The sequence below is a fragment of the Anser brachyrhynchus genome (assembly GCF_964034855.1).
Source record: "Anser brachyrhynchus genome assembly, chromosome: 17".
NCBI classification, from domain to species: domain Eukaryota; kingdom Metazoa; phylum Chordata; class Aves; order Anseriformes; family Anatidae; genus Anser; species Anser brachyrhynchus.
Window position 1 is genome coordinate 7,468,262 of NC_137710.1, and position 20,000 is coordinate 7,488,261.

At 47.1% G+C, this 20,000-nt stretch overlaps 1 protein-coding gene across 21 annotated transcripts in view; it reads left to right on the top strand.

The window, feature by feature from the left end:
* FBRSL1 (fibrosin like 1) overlaps positions 1–20,000 on the top strand; it is a 518,655-nt gene that overhangs the window by 112,130 nt on the left and 386,525 nt on the right. The window contains exon 1 of one of the 21 annotated variants that reach the window (XM_080558960.1): positions 7,932–17,725. The exons of the other annotated variants lie outside the window; for them this stretch is intronic. The gene's annotated coding sequence lies outside the window, so the exon portion shown is untranslated. Of the gene's footprint in view, positions 1–7,931; positions 17,726–20,000 lie in introns of those variants that run through there. 21 annotated transcript variants of the gene reach the window in all.

Sequence of the window (20,000 nt, forward strand, 5' to 3'; positions counted from 1 at the left end):
TAGCAGCAATCTGAGAGACAAATGGTATCTCTTGGCCTAGAAATTTTCATCGACTTCAGAGCTGTGCAAGCGCGGTGCCGGGAGGTGGTCCCCTCTGGGGAGGAGGGAGGAGCAGTGCAGCGGCAGGCACTGGTGTCCCGAGGGCGGACACTCAGTTAAGACCCAGAGGATTCAGCTGTGTGTGTTTGGATATTGTGCCATTTCTTCAGAGCATTCCCCCATCCCTTTTCTCATGTTAGCTTGTCCTTTGGGGGCCCTGGTAGGGGTTGTGGAAACGTGGTGCTGGCTGTGGCTTTTCTAGGAGGCTACGATCAGCAGGAAGAGTTGGAAGTTATGGTATTTCGATACAGAGAAATGTGATGGAAGCAGGAAATGAGGAGCGTGGGGTCTGGCTGGTGGGAAGTGGAGGTGCTGCTTGGTTTCCTGGTCCATCCCTTTGTGTCGGTGTGGAGGAGTGGGTGCAGCCCAGCACTGCTCCTTGTCGTCTTGTCTGGATTATGTCCTGCCCCTTCTCCACCAGAGGAGCAAGCTCCCTTTTGCAGCGTCCAGTTACATGCAGAAAGAACTACTGAATAACCCCAGAAAGTACCTTGCAATCAGCAAGCATACTCTAAAAGCATCTTATTTCCTTGCAGTAGTGCCGCGAAGCGAGGCTGTGCAGCACAGCTGCAGGCAGGGTGAGGCTGGTAGCTGTGAGCAGTGGGGCACATCTTGCACAGCCGTGTATCTGTGCTGCCGTGCTCATCTGGAGAGCATTGTTCTCACTGCGCTTGGATCTCCTCACGTTGCAGACACTCTAACTCTATCACGCCTGGGTTAGGGGACCCCTCTGGGAAGAGTTACGAGGACCAGCTGCTCTGTACTTCAAAGGCACAACCCTGGATGTTTGTCTGGGCTGGAGAAGGCCACTCGGCGCAACCTGGAGGAGCTGCTTCGGGGAGCAGGAGCTCTCCCTTCCTACCCGGCCACGCTGCCTGAGCCCCCCTGGCCTCAGCCGTGCAGCCCTGGGCTCTGCAGGGGAGGTGGCAAAGCAGGCGGCTGGATGAGGGGCCCTTGGACACTTGAAATCAGCTCGAAGCTGTCTGCTAATGGCAAGGTAGTTGGTAGCTGGCAGTTTTCTCCAAGGTCTCTCGCAGTCAGCTGTGAAAGCCCCAGATATTTGATTGAATGCATTTTGAAGTGGAGTGGTTTTGTCCCAGCTTTCTTATTTTGCTAATGCGGATATTTAATAGAAACAGCACGAGAACTGGGTTCTGAACCGTCAGGCAGGAAGGTTTCAAAATAGGGCAGGCAAAAAAAGAATCAGCTTTCAGAAGGTATGTTTGTACTAGGTCCTTAGCATGGCACTGTTTAACTTCTTTTAATCAGTGACCCAGGGGAAAAAAAAAATAGCACCATTACTCAAAGTCCTCCGATAACACACAGATTAGGTGGAGTGCAAGATAAGGAACAGGACTGGAGTGACTGGGATTGCTTTGCGAACAGCGTGTTCTGGCGTAATAAAACGCCCTGCTCTGGGGATGAAATGAGGGCCCTTGGTGTATAATGAGGAGATGGAGGGTGGATTGCTGCCTCCTGAGAAACGGCTGAGCCTGAAAGAGGCACGGGTGTCAGGACGGATAACCATCTGAATCGGGGTTTTCACAGCCTAGCTGTGCCCAGGATTATCTAATCCTTGAATGTATAGACAGGGGAAGGCTGGGCTGAGCAGGTCTGAGGTGGTTACGTCGCCCTGTGTTGGGCATTGGCACGACTGCAACTTGAACACGGTATCCCAGCCTGGCGCTTGCAGTTCAGGAAGGACACTTAAAAGTTGGAGAGACTTCAGGAAAGTGTCATGGGAATTGTTAAAGAATAGGAAAATCTGTCTTGCAGGGAAGGACTCCAGGAGCTCTGGCTATTTTATCGTAGGAGGCTGAGGGGTGACACGATTACAATTTATAACAACCTGTATGGGAAGAGCAGCGTGGTAATAGAGGGCTCTTCATCTGGCAGTCGGAGCAGTGACAAGATCCAGCGGCTGGAAGGCTGTAACACTGATACATTTAGATTGGAGATAAGCTGTAAAATTGTACCAGGATGAATAATTAACCGCTGTAGCAGTTTATCAAGGATCACGATGATTCCATCTCTGGGTGTCTCCGAAATCAACCTTTTAAACATGAGGCCGTGGTTCAGTCTGGGATTAATCCAGACAAGTCTGGTGGTCTGTGTTGGTTTGGTAGCATACCTGCAATGAGGAGTTGGGAGGCAGTATATTTTTATATTAAAAATAGTCTGGAGATGAATTCTGTCTTGATTTAAACCTGAAGAATCAGTGCTGGGTATCTGAATATGAAAGCACCTTGTGCCCTCAGCATTTTTCTACCTGTTTCTCAGAGGTCTTGAACAGCTACGGCTTGCAGGTGCTGCTCCAGCCCTCGCTAGGAAAAGTGCACTTCTGTGGTTAGTTGCACACCAAGGGAAGTGGAGCTCCCTTTCCCTGTCATGCTGCTTCTCGGCATTCAGCACCGCTGGGAAAGCAGGGTTTGCTCTATTTTCCAGGACATTGCGGTTATGTTCTGTGAGCTGATGGATGCTCGGTAGGAGCCTTTGAAATGTGAGAGATGGGAACACTTAGCACCTTTGATGCATTGGTCCCTTTTGTTCGCGGTGAGGAGGGCTTGTATTGAACCACGCTGCTGTATATTTGTACTGAAGAATTATCTGAGCCTTCACTTTTTACCTAGCGGTGGAGGACCCCGTCTGTCTGTCTCTAGATCTGGAGTTTCAGGGGAATCCATTAGCAGCTGACTTGAGAGAACACTGTGATAGGGGTGCATTAAAATTGCTAGGGCTCTGAGCGTTCAAACCTCCAACTTCATTGAGGTTGGTGCTTGTTTTGCTTATATGTCACCAAGTGGGGCATGACTCAAATTCAGCCAGCGCTGTTATTAGTGCTGGAGCGAGCCTTCGGCGGGCTATTTTTAGCAGCCGGGGCTGTTGTTGAGAGCTTGCAATTGCTAAAAATGCCTTGGAATGATTTCACAAGCGATATTGTCTGTGGTGGAATTTGCGCACCAGCTGTCTGTCTTCAGGCCAGTTGATTGTGTTGACACGTCTTCCCTGCGATTTGTCATCTCTGACTCCGGCATCGCTGCGGCTGTGACAGGCGCGCTATCAGTGTCTGATGGGAGAGAGTGACTGAGTGGGTAAGTGACAGCAGCAGCCTCATTACTGACAGCTTGGGAAACACGGAGCTCACAGAGAGATCTTTGGCCTACGTCGATATTTGATTTTTCCTTTCCCACCCTGTCTCATGAAGCGCGCGCGTTGTTGCTGCCATCTTCCATGAGAAGGATCTGATTCATGGCTGGGGCTTCTTGGATCCTCAAAGCAGTGCTTTTAAACTTTTTCCTGACTCAAGTGGCTTCCTCCAGGCAGAACAGCCGCTGGGTTTTGGTGCGGGTGGTGCTCACCTCTCCTAAGGTAGTGGTTCTCACACGGCTCACATTTCTGGAAGGATTATGCCCCAAGAAACAAGACGTAATGGTGGGATCACTGGAAACTCTGATTCCATTTTTGACTTTGCCGCTAACTGCTTCTGAAGGCTGACTGTGTTTGATTCAGTTTTCCCGTTAGAAAGGTTAAATGACAGCTATGAGATTTGTACCTGAAGTGATAAATGTGTTGGAACTGATTACCAGCTGCATGCCCTGGGTAACTTCTAGCCTGCAAAATAAAAAAGACTTGCTGATACTTAAGTGCCCTCACTCACATACGCCTAACCTGTACAAATGTGAAACCACGTCTGTAGCTATTTCCTGAGTCAAATTACTAGTTCAGTTAGTGAAATAAAGGGGTGTTAACTCTTATCCAGGGATTTTAAGGTGTTTAAGTCCTGGAAATACAGAATCATGGCACACCTTTGTGTTATGCAGCTGAGAGGTGAATCAAGGTTGCAGTGATTAAATTCATTTCATTTTTTTAAAATTTTTTAACAAATCTGCTGATGAATGCACACAGAACAAAAGTTTCAATTCGCAGACCTTCGAAGTAACCGTTTGCTATTGTCTCTTAAGTTATAATCTGAAATACCCCACCATTTCTTTTAATGTTGCACATATGTGGATTTCAGATAAGTGTAAAAATACGCAAGTAAGGCAAAGAAGCAGCCAGAAATGATTTATAATGCGGTAGTCATTTTACCTCCTGAGACCTCGATTCAAATCTTGGCCCAAGCCTGAAGAGGAAATGAGTTTGGTTTTATACTAATTCGTAGTGGATTTTTGTCCACGTTACAGAAATGGTGTGTGGCTTATCTGGCAGTCAGAAACCTTCCTCAAGCAAAGGCTGAATTAGAGTGTGTGTTTTAATAGGGCTTAGCAGGGGAACTTGTCTGTCTGGGGGAAGCTTCGACCCATTCTGAAGCACTTGTCTTTATAAGCACTAAGTTTGCCAGAAATTAAAAATAAAGGGAGGGAGGGGAGGAAGGTGGGAGACAAATTAAGCAGTTGTTAGGGGTTGTATATGTAATTTGCTATGGAAGGAAGCACAGCCTCTCATCGTGAGTCTGTAATGGTGTTTGTACGATCCCGGTTTTTATATATAGTATTGTATTTCTGTTCTTTAGCTCATGAGTTTGGCCACATGAAAGAGCCTCTGTTCTAGCACAAAGAGGTCTTTTTATTTGCACGTCAGTCTGAGCCAGACACTGAGCTGTCTGTCTGGAGGTGAGGGGACTGTACCAGCAGCAGTGAGGAGCGCCTCAAAGTCCCATGCACGTGGCTCCTAAATAATTCAGCTGGCAGGTAGCTGGCGCTTCCGCCTGCTCTTTGAAACGAGCCTGTTATCTGAGAGACTGCTTGGGGCTTTCTGGTTCGGAATTCTTGGAAGGGATTGCAGAGGAAGGTGTTTGAATAGTGGCTGAAATGATTTATACTGGGGAGCGCGTCTGGGGCTGGGGGGTGCTGGAGCCTCACGTTGCAGAGGTGAATGGAGGGTCCTGGGTGCTACAGAGCTGTGTGTCTGTCCTGGTGCCAGGCTGGAGGGTCCCCACTGCTCTTCTGCTGTGTGTCCGTCTGGGTGCCGGGCTGGAGGGTCCCCACCGCTCTTCTGCTGCATGCATGGAAGCTGGGGGTGAGGAAGCTTCGAACTCCTTTACTGCCCTCAAAAGAAAGACATCCCTGCCTAGCCCGTGCTTACTATTTGGAAACTGACCTTTATTGAAAAATGATCTTTACTATTCCCTTTCCAATGTCTATATTCGCTTCTTGGCTCTTCCTTTCTTACCCACTCTTCTTCCTTTCTTACTCATTCTTACCTTGACTGGAGACTGAGATTGTGCATGGACTGTGCAGGCAGCCTCAGATCATGCATTTCAATGTTAGGGAAAGTTCCCAGAGGAAATACTACGGGGAGCAAGCAGCAAGGTGAGGGGAAACCAGGCAAGGAAGTTATGTTGGACTGAGTGACTGAGGAACTTGTCAGAAATTCTGGAATACAACTACCCCCTGCTGCCAGGGAGGTGATTTTGGACCTATTTTGGGGATGCCTCTGACTCTTTTTGTCACTTGGCAAATTAACCTCGTGGTATGAATCCAAACACTGCTGGAGAACGAAGAAGAAAAGCAGCTTTTGGAAGGTGCTTGTTAGCAACTTGTAGCTGCAGTTCTGTGACTGGTTGGCTCAGCGCTCTGTGCTGGGATCGGAGTAGCAGAAAGCTGTTTGGATGGTTGGTCATGTTTTTAACCTGTTAATATGACTAATTTCTGAGCTAATCATGTGTACATGTTGCTTTTAGTTTGGGCAAGCCTCTGTGGCCCAAAAGGTTGTTTCAGGTGTGTTTCGGTAATCTGTAGGAACAGACCTACCTGGATTTTTTTCCCATCAGGGAGAGCTTCCAGATGGAGCAGGGGATCTGTGTTCCTGGCACACAATATCTGCTTGCGTCCTTGTGGTTGCTGGAAGGAACAAACTTGAGTCCTGTGCATCCTCAAGTTGGATATGTACGGGTTCGTTTGTTTAACAGGTTACTTACACTGCGGGTTTGTCTCTTAGGAGTGGTGCCTGTGATTAGAACAGGAAATGCAGTGGTATATCTTAACAGATAGATGTGAAGGTGAGTGCATCAGGTTTTCCTGCTTCTAAAGCAGTGTTTGCTGTTTGGTTAACTCTGTGCATCTCTGAGTGTGTGCTAACTTATGAGTTAATCCATTTGATCTGTTATGAAGAGATTCTGACCTTGAGTTTTATGTATAGGCCTTCTATCAGTACACCCTCTTCCCACCTCATAAAAGGCACTTGGAAGAAGTTGCACGGATAGAAGTTGCTTATTCAGATTTGTAGCCACTTAATACAAGCTCTCTCTGGTAAGAATGACTGGAAATCAGTATATACTTTTTACCGTGGTGTCCTTAAATATCCTCAGCACTTGAGCAAAGGCTCATTTATTTAAAAGTTTATTTAAGGAATATGAGAGAATTTGGATTTGGTGACCTTTTTCAGTCAAACTCTTGTGGAGCTTCATCATCTCACCTGAATGAGATGCTTTGACCTTTATCGGGAATTAGAAACCTCTTGACCCTAAAGAAGAATCCAAAAAATCTACTTCTTTCAGAGTAATTACAAGTATGTAGAGAACGTCTCTATATCATAGCAGCACCCTTTCTTTTTTAATTGGAGTAATTTGCTTTACCCAAATATGTGCAGATTCTCAGAATTATTAAAGCAGGCTCAAGCGAAAGAAAATTCAAGTAGTTGCAGAAAATGCATTTTTCACTATATACCAGTTTTTGTCATTTACTTTCTTCACAGTTAAAATGCTTCCCTGTGGAAACCAGATGGGAGTAACCAGCATGGTTATTTACACAAATAACTTAAAACATGCATCAGAAAAAGAAACGATCTGTGGCACAGCCATTACCATGCAGGATCGAGCTTTACAGGCAAAGATCCATTTTTCTCCTGTGAGGAGGTTACAGGGGTCTTAAGGCAGTGAAATTCTGTTTCCTTGCTGTGTTCTAAACCCAAATACGAAGTAAAGCAGCTAATTCTGCAAAAGCATTCTTCGGGGAGGAAAGGGCAATCCACACTGAGTAAATTCAGCCGAAGTGGATGATTTTCCCTTCCTCTGCTGCATACATGTATTTTTACTTCCTTGGTTTGTTAGGTCTATAGCCCTTAATAAACGCCTTAATTTTCGTGCGGTTAGCTTTAATTCACAGTTCTCCTTTTTATTTTATTTTCTTTTATTTTGTATATTCCTTCATCTCGGTAACCAACAAGCTGCATTAATCCTTTCTGTATACACAGATTCATAATCTGTTGTTGAAAGTATTATCCTTCACTTCCAGGGATCAAATGTCAGAAGCATGCCGTGGGGTTTGGGATTCTCCCCTCCCTTCAGACTGCCCTAGGTTATTCGGTGCTGGCTGATAGCGGGCGGCGGTGGTGCGTTGGATGTGGGATCAATCACACTCTTCCTTAAGTACTTGTATAGCCGGTCTGAAAACTTTGTAGCCCAACCTAATGGTTGTAATGTTGTGGTGAAGAGTTACTCCTTTTTTAACAGCTAAGAAACAAAGGCAGAGAGACTAGGGATGCAGATTCATTATCCCAGTGGGATTTTGCAGCAGCTGAAGGTGATTTAACTGTGATCAATGGATAGTTTACAGTAATCCACGAAGTTATGAACGGCAGGGGCTGCGGGCTGGGTAAGCTCTCTTCTGTCAGCTGCACTTGGAGTGGTAAATTCCAGCAGAAGGGCAGGGAGGAGTCAGATGGTAGCTCTTCGGGCCGCCGTAATTAAATCCACCCGAGAGCACGGATCTGGAGCATTAAGGACACACCTGTGCACCGTTCCGCACCGACTCTCACAGCTAAGCGGATAACGCAGCTAGCTCAGCGCGGGGCGTGGATCTGCACTGCTGCTGCGGTGCCGTGGGAGCGTGTACCTGATTTCCTGCCTGACTTTGGCACCTTGTGTTAGGAAGGCTGCTGCCGTGGCACGTTGTGGCTGGCAAGGAACTGGCCAGCCTGAAATGAAGCCACTGTGCATCACAGCCCTGCAGTGTCTGACGGTGAAACCTGCGTCGCTCCAGCCACCCGTGAAACCATCCCAAACAAGCCCTGGAGTCCCCCTCTGTGCCTTTCCAACGCTGGTACTCCGGAAGCATCGTGTGTTCTGCTTTGTTTTGCTAGGTGCTTGCTCTGCCTGGAGCCTTGGGAGGGGCTTTGGCAATGTTTTTGCTGTGATGGTTCTGAAATTTCAGTCTCGATTACTTTCAGCTGTACTTCTGTGAGAACTGTGCTTCCACTGTACACGCACGCTAAATTGTTTGGAAGGACTGCATATGCCTCAGGATCAAAATGCAACAGGAAACGTCAGCAGCATGTCTAAATAAACATCTCTGTCTCTTTTACAAGAGTGTTTAGCAGCTCTGTTGGCAGATGTTTCTATAAAATGTTAAAGACTCTGCTTTCCAAGCCTCCAAAATGTTTGTAATCCAGTAAATAGAAAAGGACAGGGAGACCAGCCGAGGAAGGTATGTCAAATAACAGGAGTGCCCTGAAGAACAAGTGGTTCTTCAGAAACACAAAGTGAAACTAGATCCTGGGAATTGCTATTGCATTGATAACACTGGATTTTAAAATGGATTTTATTACTGGAGTGCATTGGTTTTGCTGCACAAAAGTGAAGTATGTGGGTAGGGGTTGGTTTAAGGCAAGTAAGGGGCTTTGTGATTGTCCTGTAAGCTGAATATATCAGGAGATTATACGTGCATCTGAGCCTAAGTGACGTTTAACAAATATATTTATCTTATTTTAGAAGTGCAAAACCGGAGTAGAGCTTAGTGTTGTTTTTTCTACATAGATCCTTTGCATCCTCTTAAAATGCTAATTTATTTTTTTTATTCTTTTTGTTTTGCTGTGCTAAAGGGAGAAGGGCTTTGTCTTTCTTTTACAGTTCCTCTTTGTTTCCTGTCTCTCCGTTCCTTTATCACACTGTGTCTCAGCTAGGGTTCGGGTTATCATTTCTTGGAAAACTTTTCAGCGACCACTGGCAGAAGCGCCTTGCCCTCAGCTTCTCCCTTTGTGCTCTCAGCCTCGTGTCAGCGCTGCCACCTCTGTGGCTGCCCGCTGAACTGGCCCAGCACTGCTCCGGAGGGAGGGAGGAGGAAGGTGACCAGCAGCCCGTCGAGGCACAGGTGGGACCAGGAGCGGGGATGGGGTCCCCGTCTGCCACTCAGTAACGGTGGCCCTCGCGCCAGCACCTGTCCCTGGCCAGCAAAGACAGTCAGTGCCTTAATGCTAATCTTCCTCGCTGCTTCTGCAGTCTCCTTTTTTTCTTTCAAATGCTTAAAATGCCAAACCTGTGATACTGTGAAGTACCAAGAAGTAAGATTAGATAAGGGGAAGTAGCAAGCTGAGGACAGTGCTGGTAGCGGATGCCTGAAGGAGCCTTGCAGCAGGCAGCAGCGGGGCCGTCTCTGCTGCTGTCCCCACACTGCTGGCCTCGGAGAGGATGCTCTGTGCCCCTTGTGGCTCCTGCTTGGAGCTTTAGCACCTGCAAAACCAAGGAAAGGATAGTTGGCTCATTTTGTAAGGCAAGCTGATCCCTCTGAATGAAAAGTGGGTCAGGCTCAGAACAAGGATTGAGTGCTTTGTCTACAGTACAAGGGTTTTAAAAGTATTTAAACACTTCTCTTGCCATTTGTTTTACAATTGCTGGATTTGTTAATAACTTAGCCCCTTGTTCTGGTCTTGATATTTAACTCCCAAACTCCTGACTCCTCTGTTAAGTTTGACCTGTGAACCTTAAGGCCGTTTCTGTAAGAGCTCATTAGTTGTTTGTTGACTGTGTATTTATTTATTTGTACACCCGAACTGCTGAGATACAAAGAAAAGAAAATAAGGTTAATTCTTTGTGGTTTGTAATAGAAATAATTGGTATTGGCACCTACTGAACTTCCCATGTTTTAACAATCACAGAGCTTTCATGATGGGCTCTTAAGGGAATTGAAAACAAAGATAAAAATTTTCCTAGTGGTGTCTTTGTAGAAGGTGCAATAAATGTGCGACCTGTAGCAATAACAGAAGATAGTTAATGCTGAACAACAACAAAAAGGATGCTCTAATCTGCAGAGTTCCCAGAGATTCTGTCCTTTTTCAAAGATTCCCATTCACTTGAATTTTCTTGGTCAAATGCCCTCTGTGTGTAGAGGCAGTGACTTTCTGCTTCGCTTGGTTAAAAACTTGATTGAAAACCGCCGGTGGTTTATCTGCAGTGTTTTCCTTTTGACATGCTGTAAAGCCAGGTAGGGAGCAGCACGAAGGACTTGTGCGATGCTGCCGAGCAGCTCAGCAGAGGGGAAAGGCACACGAGCAACAGTCGATGCCTTCACCCCTCAAGTGAAAGAATTGAGAATGGTGCCTGGGAGCCTTTGATCCCATTCTTGGGGATGGGTTCCTCCAAATGACAGACACAATTTTAAAGCTCCTCCTAACCCCCCAGCCTTGACACAGCTGGGTTTTGGTATTGAGTGGACATTCCCATAGGAGCCATCGTGTGATCGTATCAGGCTAGCATATGTTCCCTTCTGGCTTGGGCACGCCAACCTTCAGGAGGAAGGCAAGGTGGATAGGTGGGTATGTGTTTTCTTAAGCCGCAATAGCTCTTTCATCAGATTCCTGCTGATTTCTGTGTAATTTTTTTTTTCCCCAGTTGGCATAAACTGAGTTAAAGCTTGTTCTCTCTTTTCCACCCGTGTGACTTTCTGTACCTCAGTGGAGTTAACAGCTGAACAAAACCATGGAGTGAATGCAGAACGGGATGCTAGATGTGATAGGAGACACCCCGCTTGTTCTCTGGGACAGCTCGCTATTCCTGCTGTTACCTCATATTCTCATTTCCTTACGGCCAAATCATCGCTGCAGTGCTCGAAACGGAATTGAGAAGAACCTGCGCGTGGCGTCCTGGTGGCAGGAGAGGAGGAAGGAGCGGCCTGTGCCATAGCTGGGAGGCCGAGCTTTAAGAGGCTCTAAGCCGTGGAATAACATGTTGGTTTTGACTGCCAGGTGGTGCCGGGAGGGCGTCATGCAAGGCTGAATGTAAAAACAGAGGTGGAAAATTCAGGCTTTTGAATGTAGGGATTAGCTTTTGGGCAGGGAAGGAAATGCGATACCCTCTGCTTTGAACCTACCCCAGGAAAATAATTTTGCATATTTCTGTGGCATTGCTAATGGTTTCTACAAACAAAACAAGTGTTTACCCAGCTCTCTCGTGGACAAGAAGCTCTCAGCCCGCAGTGCCCTGAAGTCACTTAGCTGGCCGCCTGTTTCCACGGCGCGTAGCTGGCTTTGCAGCCTCTGAAGAGATTTGAAGTCCGTGTCGCTGCACTGATATGTCACTTTATCTGTCAGCCAGGAGCCTCTTCTGTCCTCTTTGTACACATACGCGCATGCTGGCCAGATGGTGCTGGATTTGGGTGCCATCCAAAGCAGCGCATTAGAAAGGCCAGGTTATGTGTCATATTTCAGGAGCCAAGAAGAGCTGCCAGTTCTACTCTTCTGGTAACAAACAGCTTGACTTAATGTATTGATCGTGTTGTCTCTGCTATTCTCAAGCTGGTTTTTATCTAAGACACTCAAAAGGATGTGAGGTTGAAGCTGGACAAATCCCACCTGTTGCCTCCTATGTAGCTAATATCTGCATTTGCATTTATTGTGTGTCCAAGAAAAAAAATAATCTTACATCTACCACCAGGGTTAAATCCTTTCTAGTGTCAGGAGATTTCTGTCGTTGTGTTCGTTCTCTTGGAGCACTGTGGCCAAGGGCCTGGGAGATGTAGAATCTCCTCCTAAATTTGCCAGAGGACTTGTGGAAGATTTGGGACAAGTTGCTTTGTATTTGTTCGTTCCTCATCCTGTAAAATTGGGGGGTCAAAATGCTGATTCTCAAAGCATCGTGCTTTAAGAATTGCTAATGAAAAAGGCTTGATAACAACCAAGCAGCAGAGTTATTTTTAAATTATGAAAGAACTTTCCCTCACCTCCTCAAGATGCTTTTTTTTTTTTTCCTTTGCTAGAGGAAGGCATTCCCTAATGGGATTTGAGAGCTGCAAACCTCATCAACATCAATAACAGAATAACGTGTGGATGGGAAATGTACTCAGTGTGGAGAGAGAGGAGAGCTGCAGTTAAGCACACGGTAATTAACGTGGCTGTGTGCTCTGCAGGTCGCTGCCTTCCGTGGGATGGCTCGAACTTTAACCTGGTCTTTCTGTTTTTATGGCCTCTATACGGGCAGCCTGTATCTGTAGGGTTTGGGAAGGCATTTGCTCTTTCGTCGCTGCAGAAAGGGTGCTGGTCTCAGGGGTCACCTGCTTCTGTGGTCCTGCCGAAACTGGAGACTTCACAATTATAACTGTGCTCAGTCACGCTGGGGACCTTGGAAATCCATATCCTGCCCTGCAAACAGTACCTGGCATCTCCCACATTTTAAAGTCGGTTCTGCTTTGCTGAGTACTTCTGGTCCAATGCATAAAATTTCCCCCTTCTGCCCTTGTATCTTCTTCTGAAACATGGTATTGTTGATATATTCATCTGCAGTCTTCACTATCGGTGCTCCCCGAGTCCCCTGACGAGAGCTGCTCTGCACACCGGGTTTTGAGGGCTCCGAGCGAGCAGTTGGGCACGGTGGCAGCGAGCGGAGGATGCTGCGGGTAGCGGAGGCCCTGGTTGCTTAGCGACAGCCTCCCAAGATGGAGGTCGCCCAGCACATCCTGCCTGTCCTCCCTGCTCGCCCGGGGTGACACCGTGCTGCTGTCGGAGCCGGTGGGCGCCGGGGGGCTCGAGGGCAGCGGCGACAGCGGGGATTTAGCCTTGGTATCAGCTCTGCTTGGGCGATGCCGCTGCGGCTCTCCCTCGTCTGGAAAGTTCTTTGTATCATCACACCTCCGAGAGGCGTGCTGCAGCTGTTACCTGGTTGTATGAGCACTTCAAACTAAATTTTTTAAGCAGCTGTCTCTCGTATGGTCACGCCGAGAACTGGTGTCGGAGCCCGGGATGCGGGACGTGCTGGTGCTTTGCTCGCGCCGCTCTAGCAGCGAGATGTTACATAGCACGTGCACAACGCCATCGCCACGTCAGCTCTTCTGTTTCTGGTTAGCTACACGAGGAAGCAGATAGCTGGTGGAGGTGTCAGCTGTGACGCGGCTTATTAAGAGCTGCAAGACAGAAGTAATCACAAGAAGCCCTGTTTCCATGCGGGCTCTTCTCCAGTGTCTCTGGTTTCATCTGTTCTCTTCTAACCCTGCTCACGCGGACCGGTGTTTCAGCTCTTGCCAGAGGGCTATGCCCACTTGAACAACTAAACGCTGCGTGCTACATCTGTATTTCTCGCTCCGTGACGCATGCCATCGACAAGGTGCTGTGAGCAGTAAATGAGAAGCCAAGTTATACCCTCGGAGCCACGAATCGTGAGATGTACAAGGGCTCTTAACTAATTTGAGTGGGTTAGTAGTGATGGAAGTTGCTGCTCTGTATCAAGTTTGAATTCCCTGTTGCATTTCAAAATTGAGCGCTGGCAGCAAATGGAAAACTTTGCGTGAATGCCCCTTTCTCTTGTCTCTGACTGGCAAGGCCTTGTTCCAGGCAGGAAGAAAATGGATCCTACAAACCAACCAGCCTTCAAGTTCTGCTCTGAGGAACCCGAAATGCTGACAGGTTTCTGGACCTGAGAGCTAAGCAGCGAGCAAAAGTCAGTTCCCAGGGGCTGAGGAAGGGAAGGTGATGGCACAGAGGCCCTCTTTAGCACCACTTGGATGGGAAGAGGGAAGCAAAGTCCTCTAAACATAATGGAAAGAGAGACAAAGCAGGCGAAAACTTGCACCCCGTGCTTTGGGTTATGTGAGAGCAGGAGGAGGTGACGGCACCTCTCTGTGTCATCTTCCTCCACAGGGGTTATTGCCCCCCGGCTCCACCTGCCCCTGGGCTTTACGTTATGTGCTCGGACAAGTGGAGCACAATTCCCTTCTGCAGGTGCTCTCCTCTCCACAGCTTGCTGCTTTTGCTTCCTCTTGAGCTTTAATTGTCTACCTCCTGGTGGAGTGTTTGCTCGGGAACTTCCTTGGTGGCAAGTGAGACTAACCCAGCAGAAGCACTATTCCTCAGCTCTGGCAGAAGCACGGATGAATGAATACGCTGATTTGTCTGCTGCTTCTTGTATCACGTGCTGCCAGCTGAGGTACCCAGGAGCTGGCACTGCCGGTTGTCAGTCTGTAAGCCTGCCCTGCCATTAGCATTGCTCTTGCCCTCTGTTTCTTGCTTCCACATTCATTTCCCAGAGGAAAATGGGATGGAAATGAGAATGAAATCTGGGTTTCCTTTTTCAAAATAAAATAAACCTTAGGGGCTTCCTATTGAAATGTGATGGGATTGGACTCCTATGTCTTATACTTTGAAAATCCCAGCTGGAATTATTTAATGTCAAAGCAAGGAATTTCCCAGTGTGAAATTCATTGCTTGCTAAGGGTGCACTGGGGATTAGAGAGGCATCGCTATGCCAGGGCAGCGCTGCTGTCACCGCGGGAGACCCCGCTCGCACAAAGGGACGTTGCTGGTCTGTCCTGCTTCAAAGCTGAGTCTTGGGGATGCGATTCTTCGATTCCCATTGAAGTTGCGTGCTGTGTGACTGACAGCTGGCTTCGGGCGGAATAAACCAGAGTGGGTAACACTTTGTGCCGCCTGGGAATAAAGGGGGGCAGGGAAAGAGGCGAGAGCAAACCCCAGTTTGCTGGTTTTCTCCTTTGGCAAAGGGGTACGCCTGCCAGTACCCTCCAGAATTTCCTTAAGACCACTCCGCAGTTGAATGGTGGTGTTCGTTAGGCTGCGTGATATCAGGGTCAGATCGGGGGATTACAGAGCTAACAATTGTACAGCCATATAACAACATGGTCCTTGGGAAGAATGAAGTTTTCGCGGGTGCCTTTTTGGTTTGAAAGTAGCTGTCTGAAGAAAAAACAGGAGCATGTTCAGCCAGTGCACACGGTAACCACTAAGCACCTTTTCCCCCCTCTGATCAAAGATGGTTATTTTAGGTAGGCGTCAGTGTCTGTATGTTCGGAGCCTGTAAAGCACTTGAGCAAGCTGCGGGCTGGTGGCTGGCTGAGCACCACTGGTTGCTGTAACCAGGTGCAGCTTTGTCCCTGCGACTGTTACAAATCAGGGGTTTAGGGGATGGAGGGATTGAGAAGAGCAACCCTGACACGTTAAAAGAATAGCCTTTCTGGCCTCTTTTTCTAAACTGTTGATCTCTTTATAAAAAGAGGATTTTCCTTGCTGTTCTAATAAGAGCTGTAAAATAATATATGTGTAATTAGAATTTAATAATGATTTGTCTGACTGGATCTACAGCATAAGCTGGTTCAAGTGATTGTGTAACCTTTGCATCGTGTTCATTATCTAATGTTGAAATAACAGCTGGAAGTTGAGAGACTGACATGCAGTTTTAAAATTACAGAGCTTGAAATTGCTGCTGTCTGTAAACATATGAAAATCTATTAATGACCTTTGAGCTCTCTGTCTGAAAAATGTTTTATAACACAGAATACATCAAAATTGCCTGCTATATACTGTGTTTCCCCTTTCTCAGCGACTGCCTAGGATATAAATGAATACCTCGTTCCTGACACTGATATCAGAATGTTTGGAGCTATTCTACGAAGCCCTAAGGATATATGGAAACATTTGGTTGCTTATTGTTTGTTCTAGCAAACCAGTTATAGATTAGCTGCTCGCGAACACGTGGTGTGCTAAGCCACTCGAGGCAGGAGAACATAGCTGCTGGCGAGACTGACAGCTGCAGTCCTCTGTTGCAAAATACATTTCTCCAGTGACATGTTTGAGGAAGAGCAAGGATGACGAGAGAGGCGCAGATGCGCTGTCCTGGACTTTTTATTAGTGTCTGTGACATTTAGACGTTTAGCAAGGCATTTCTCTTGTGCCAGAAGTCACCTCACTCAGCGTTTTCCCATTAGGTTGAAGTAATATACTATGGGCAGCTGTTTGTAGAGGTGGCTGGCTTCTACATATTTCTTGTTGTTGGATCATTTATATTTCTTCTCATTTGTTTCCCAGCCAAAAGAAACTACCAGAGGACTAATTATTTAATACACATGCTAGACCTCATGACAGCTGAACTGCAAATTGTTGCCTACCACTGAGGGCAACTGCAGAGTTGGTAAAAATGCCTCTAGTGTCATAGTGTTTGAACAGGAATTAATTTATCATGTAGCACCAGGGATTCAGGATATGCCTGGTTTTTCTTCTGGAGACTCGCCCCTACAGGAGAGCTGGCAGGAGTGGATTTGTGAGCGTTCGTCTCCTTTGTGCAGACTGTGTCAACCTGCACTTTAAGCTAAGCTTGCGAACTGCTTGGCTGCAGCCAGCCAGCGTCCATACCTCTGTTCTGCTGAGTCCTTGGGAACGGTGCGCTTCCTCGGGGGTGGTAAGAGAGCGCAGGGTGGAGGCAGAACCGCAGAACGTCCACAGCTGCTTGCAGAGTGGATGCTTTTGAGGCTGTCATCCCGTGGGAGATTTGTCTGGAGCATTTAATTCCTTACGTGCTGCTGCCTTAAGAGCAGTACATTTTTCATGGCTGTGTTTTAGAAGTGTGCACTGAAAGTAAGTGGAGACTACACGTGTGGCTGAGTTAGGAATCCCAGAAAATAAATGAAAGCTTGGCATTTTTTTAGTGAGTGGAACCCCCTGTGAATTACTGAAGGAAACAGGCCCGAGATTCATGAATTCATGACCAAGCTACCTAGGGGTCCAGCTACCATTTCTAAGCCCCAGGCTATTCACATGGTAGCCAATGCAGTCGTTACGTTGTTACTAGATACTTTGCACTACGAAGATGAAAACCTCAAACACAGGAATATAGACTGAGGACACCAATTTAGTTAGCGGCGGTGGTAAATGAGCCATGTGCCCCGTCCGTCTGCCTAGGGTCAGGTTGGTTTAGCTCAGGGAAGCACCATGTCCCCTGCACCGTAGGATTTGAAATAGTTGTGTTGTCTTGTTTTGTTCCTAACTTTAGGGAGCTGGTATTTCTAAGTATTCTTGTCCATAGGGACAAATAGGCTGGAGGTATCTCTAACTCAACAGTGCCTTTCTGCTTTTTCTGACAAGTTTAGCTGAAAATTGGTGCAGGTAAAACATCCATCTGCTGTACCAGTCTGGGCTGGTAGGACCCTGATGCCTTCTCCTTTGGCAGCTTGGGGCCAGCTGGTGCGGCTGGAGGCTTGGGGTTGTGCTACCTTCCTGGCGAGGCTGGAAATGAGCGATGAACCAGCCACATCTGGCTGCGGAAAGGAGCGGCTGCTCAAGTCCTAATTCTGTCACTCAGTGGGAGCGGTTTGAATTCGATAGGAATGCCTGTTTCAATAATCCGGGCAGAGGGGGAATTAATTCAGATTAAGTGTTTATATTGTGCTCTTTAAACAAGCTCGCGACTGCTGCCTGTCAGCAGCGTGGGCCCAGCAGCGCTTCTGAGTATTTGCACCCGAGTACAATACTCTATTTTCCCCAAAACGCTGGACCTGGATCGCGTGCTGCCACCCCGATTCCTCCCCTTCTGGAGGATGCTCGCCGAGGTGACGGCAGGCTGCAGGACCGGCGCTTCTCGTGCGGTCGGTCTGCAGGAGGCACGCTCTCCCCGGCGACGCCGCTGGAATCAGCTCAAGTAGGTGCTGTCAGATAAGCACAAGCTCTTTTCCAAATCCTTCATACGCTGCGTAAACCGGGCTGGCTGAGCTCACAGTCCTGGCTGAAAGCAGCTTCAGCCTAAACATACTTTTATCTGCTGCGGAAGCTGGGCAGGTTGGCCTTGCAGAGCATGAACAGCAGTGCCTTTCAGCACTCCTGTAGGCTGTGAAAGCTGGGGAGGCTGGGCTTGCAACATGCCTCATTTCAGCTACCTGAAAATGGTGCCCCAGCTTCCCTTCAATCATTTAAGCTCCCTTGCTCTCTGACACACTTTCCGCTGACAGTAATTCTGTGAGCACTCGTCGGGCATTTACTGCCATCACTAGAGGAAATACTGATGGCTTAAAATGGGATCATTTCCTTTCTGATGGACAGCAAGCACCTGTGGGAGTTTTAATAGCTGTACAGTATGTCTGTTAGCAGGTAGTGAGGAAGATGTGTGCAATTCTCTGCAGTGAGGCACCCGCAGGCTCCAAAGAGGAAATTGGAGAAGGAAGAACGCGAAGGCTTGCTGCCTGGTGAACTTGCAGAGTGTGGCTTAAAACAGTAGATTTTGTTTATCTATCTCCCCAGTGGGTGATGGTGGAGAAAGGTTTATACTGAAAACAAGGACAGCCATATGTTCACATTCATGCAGATTTCCTTGACCTCTTACTAAAGATGAGGTATTTGCTGCGTGCCTTCCTACTTCTATTGTTCCCATAAATTACTGTTAAACACCAGTTCCAGAATGTTTGCTGCAAGCAAAAAGAGTAGGCAAAGCTTTGTGAAAGTGTTGTGGCTTGAAATGCATTTAGAAGTAGAATGACATTGACCTTCCTTTCTGTAATTTTTGGCTTGAAGTAACATTTGTCCACGGTACCTTACTTGGTACAGTGTCTTCAAGGTCTAGCAGCAAAGGTCTTAATTCTTGTGAGACAATAACAAGTGGTCATTTAGCAGAGTGCCGGCAGACTGCTCTTCAGCTCTTCACAGGTGACAGGAACGCAGCCGCTGGTAATAAATTTGACTGTTTCAATTACACCGAGTTTATTGGTTCATCCGCTTTTATTTTAAAGTTAAATCATGTATCATAAACCTGCAAACCAGTGGCAACTTCAAATGTCTTAACATTTCCAAAGCTGTCTTGTCAAAAAGTCGTCTTATTCTTGAGCTAAACACTTGACAGGGTCAGAGCAAATGTGATGCATTTTAAAAAGCAAGACCCAAACTCATCTGGAATGTGTCAGTTAGGAAAGGAGAATTGCAGTCTAAGGTTAAACAAGCAAGGATTTCATTTGCAATCATTTTAATTGATATTGATTGTGTTGCTTGAATGTAGGGTCAAAGCAAGAGAGTCACTTCAAACCTAGACATGTTTTTGCTTTTCAAAAAAAAAAAAAAGCTGCAGTGGCTTTGGCTGAAAGGCTTGGGGCTTGAGTTACATTTTCAGTGAAGCTCGCAGTGGGAGAGAAGAGAGGGTGGGAAAGTAAAACAAACAAGCGTGTGTTATGTTACAGGAAAAGTGAGAGCTTCCCTCTCCGGGAAAGCTGCAGCCTCACGGCCGGGGTGCCAGCAGCCTGCCGCCCCAGCTGCCGGGCCACGCTTCCAGCCAGCAGCCGTGGGCACGCGCCTGCCTCCTCTGCCCCCCTCAGCGGGGTCTTTCTGCCCCAGAGCTCGCCAGGCAGAGCTCTCAGACTCCTCTTCTCCCACCATTTGCGCCTGCTCCTGCTGCTCTTTCAGTCTCCACCTATTTCCTGCCTTTTTCAGCACACTGAGTTCAGTTTCAGTCATCTTGGTGGTCCTACCTGCTATCCATCTACTGGTACAGTTACCAGTTTTCCCATCCCATATACCTGCCTGTTTTCTTCTTATTCACTTCATTTCATTTGCCTGTTGGTTACTCCTTTTTTCTTGTGCTACATCCTGATCTTGGAGTGGTTTTTCACTCTCTGAAGTTCACTTCTTTCCTGAATCTTTCTCATGTACATCTCCAGTATTACCTTTCCTTTTAAATTACTGTCTCTTGCGTCACCGCTATGCAACAAAATGGACAGTAGATCTCTATTAGTAGAGGTCTTGTCTGTATCTGTAAAGCACTTTTTCTATGTAGAAGGCACAAGATTATTAAGGCAGCATTTGTTCTGTGGTGCTGTTGTATAAACTGGGTACCAGGTCAATAGGAATATTAAAAAAAATCAACACAACCAACCGGCACCAACAAAAACCCTAATTAAAAGTAAATATGTTCCAGTTGATCTCTGAGCCACGAT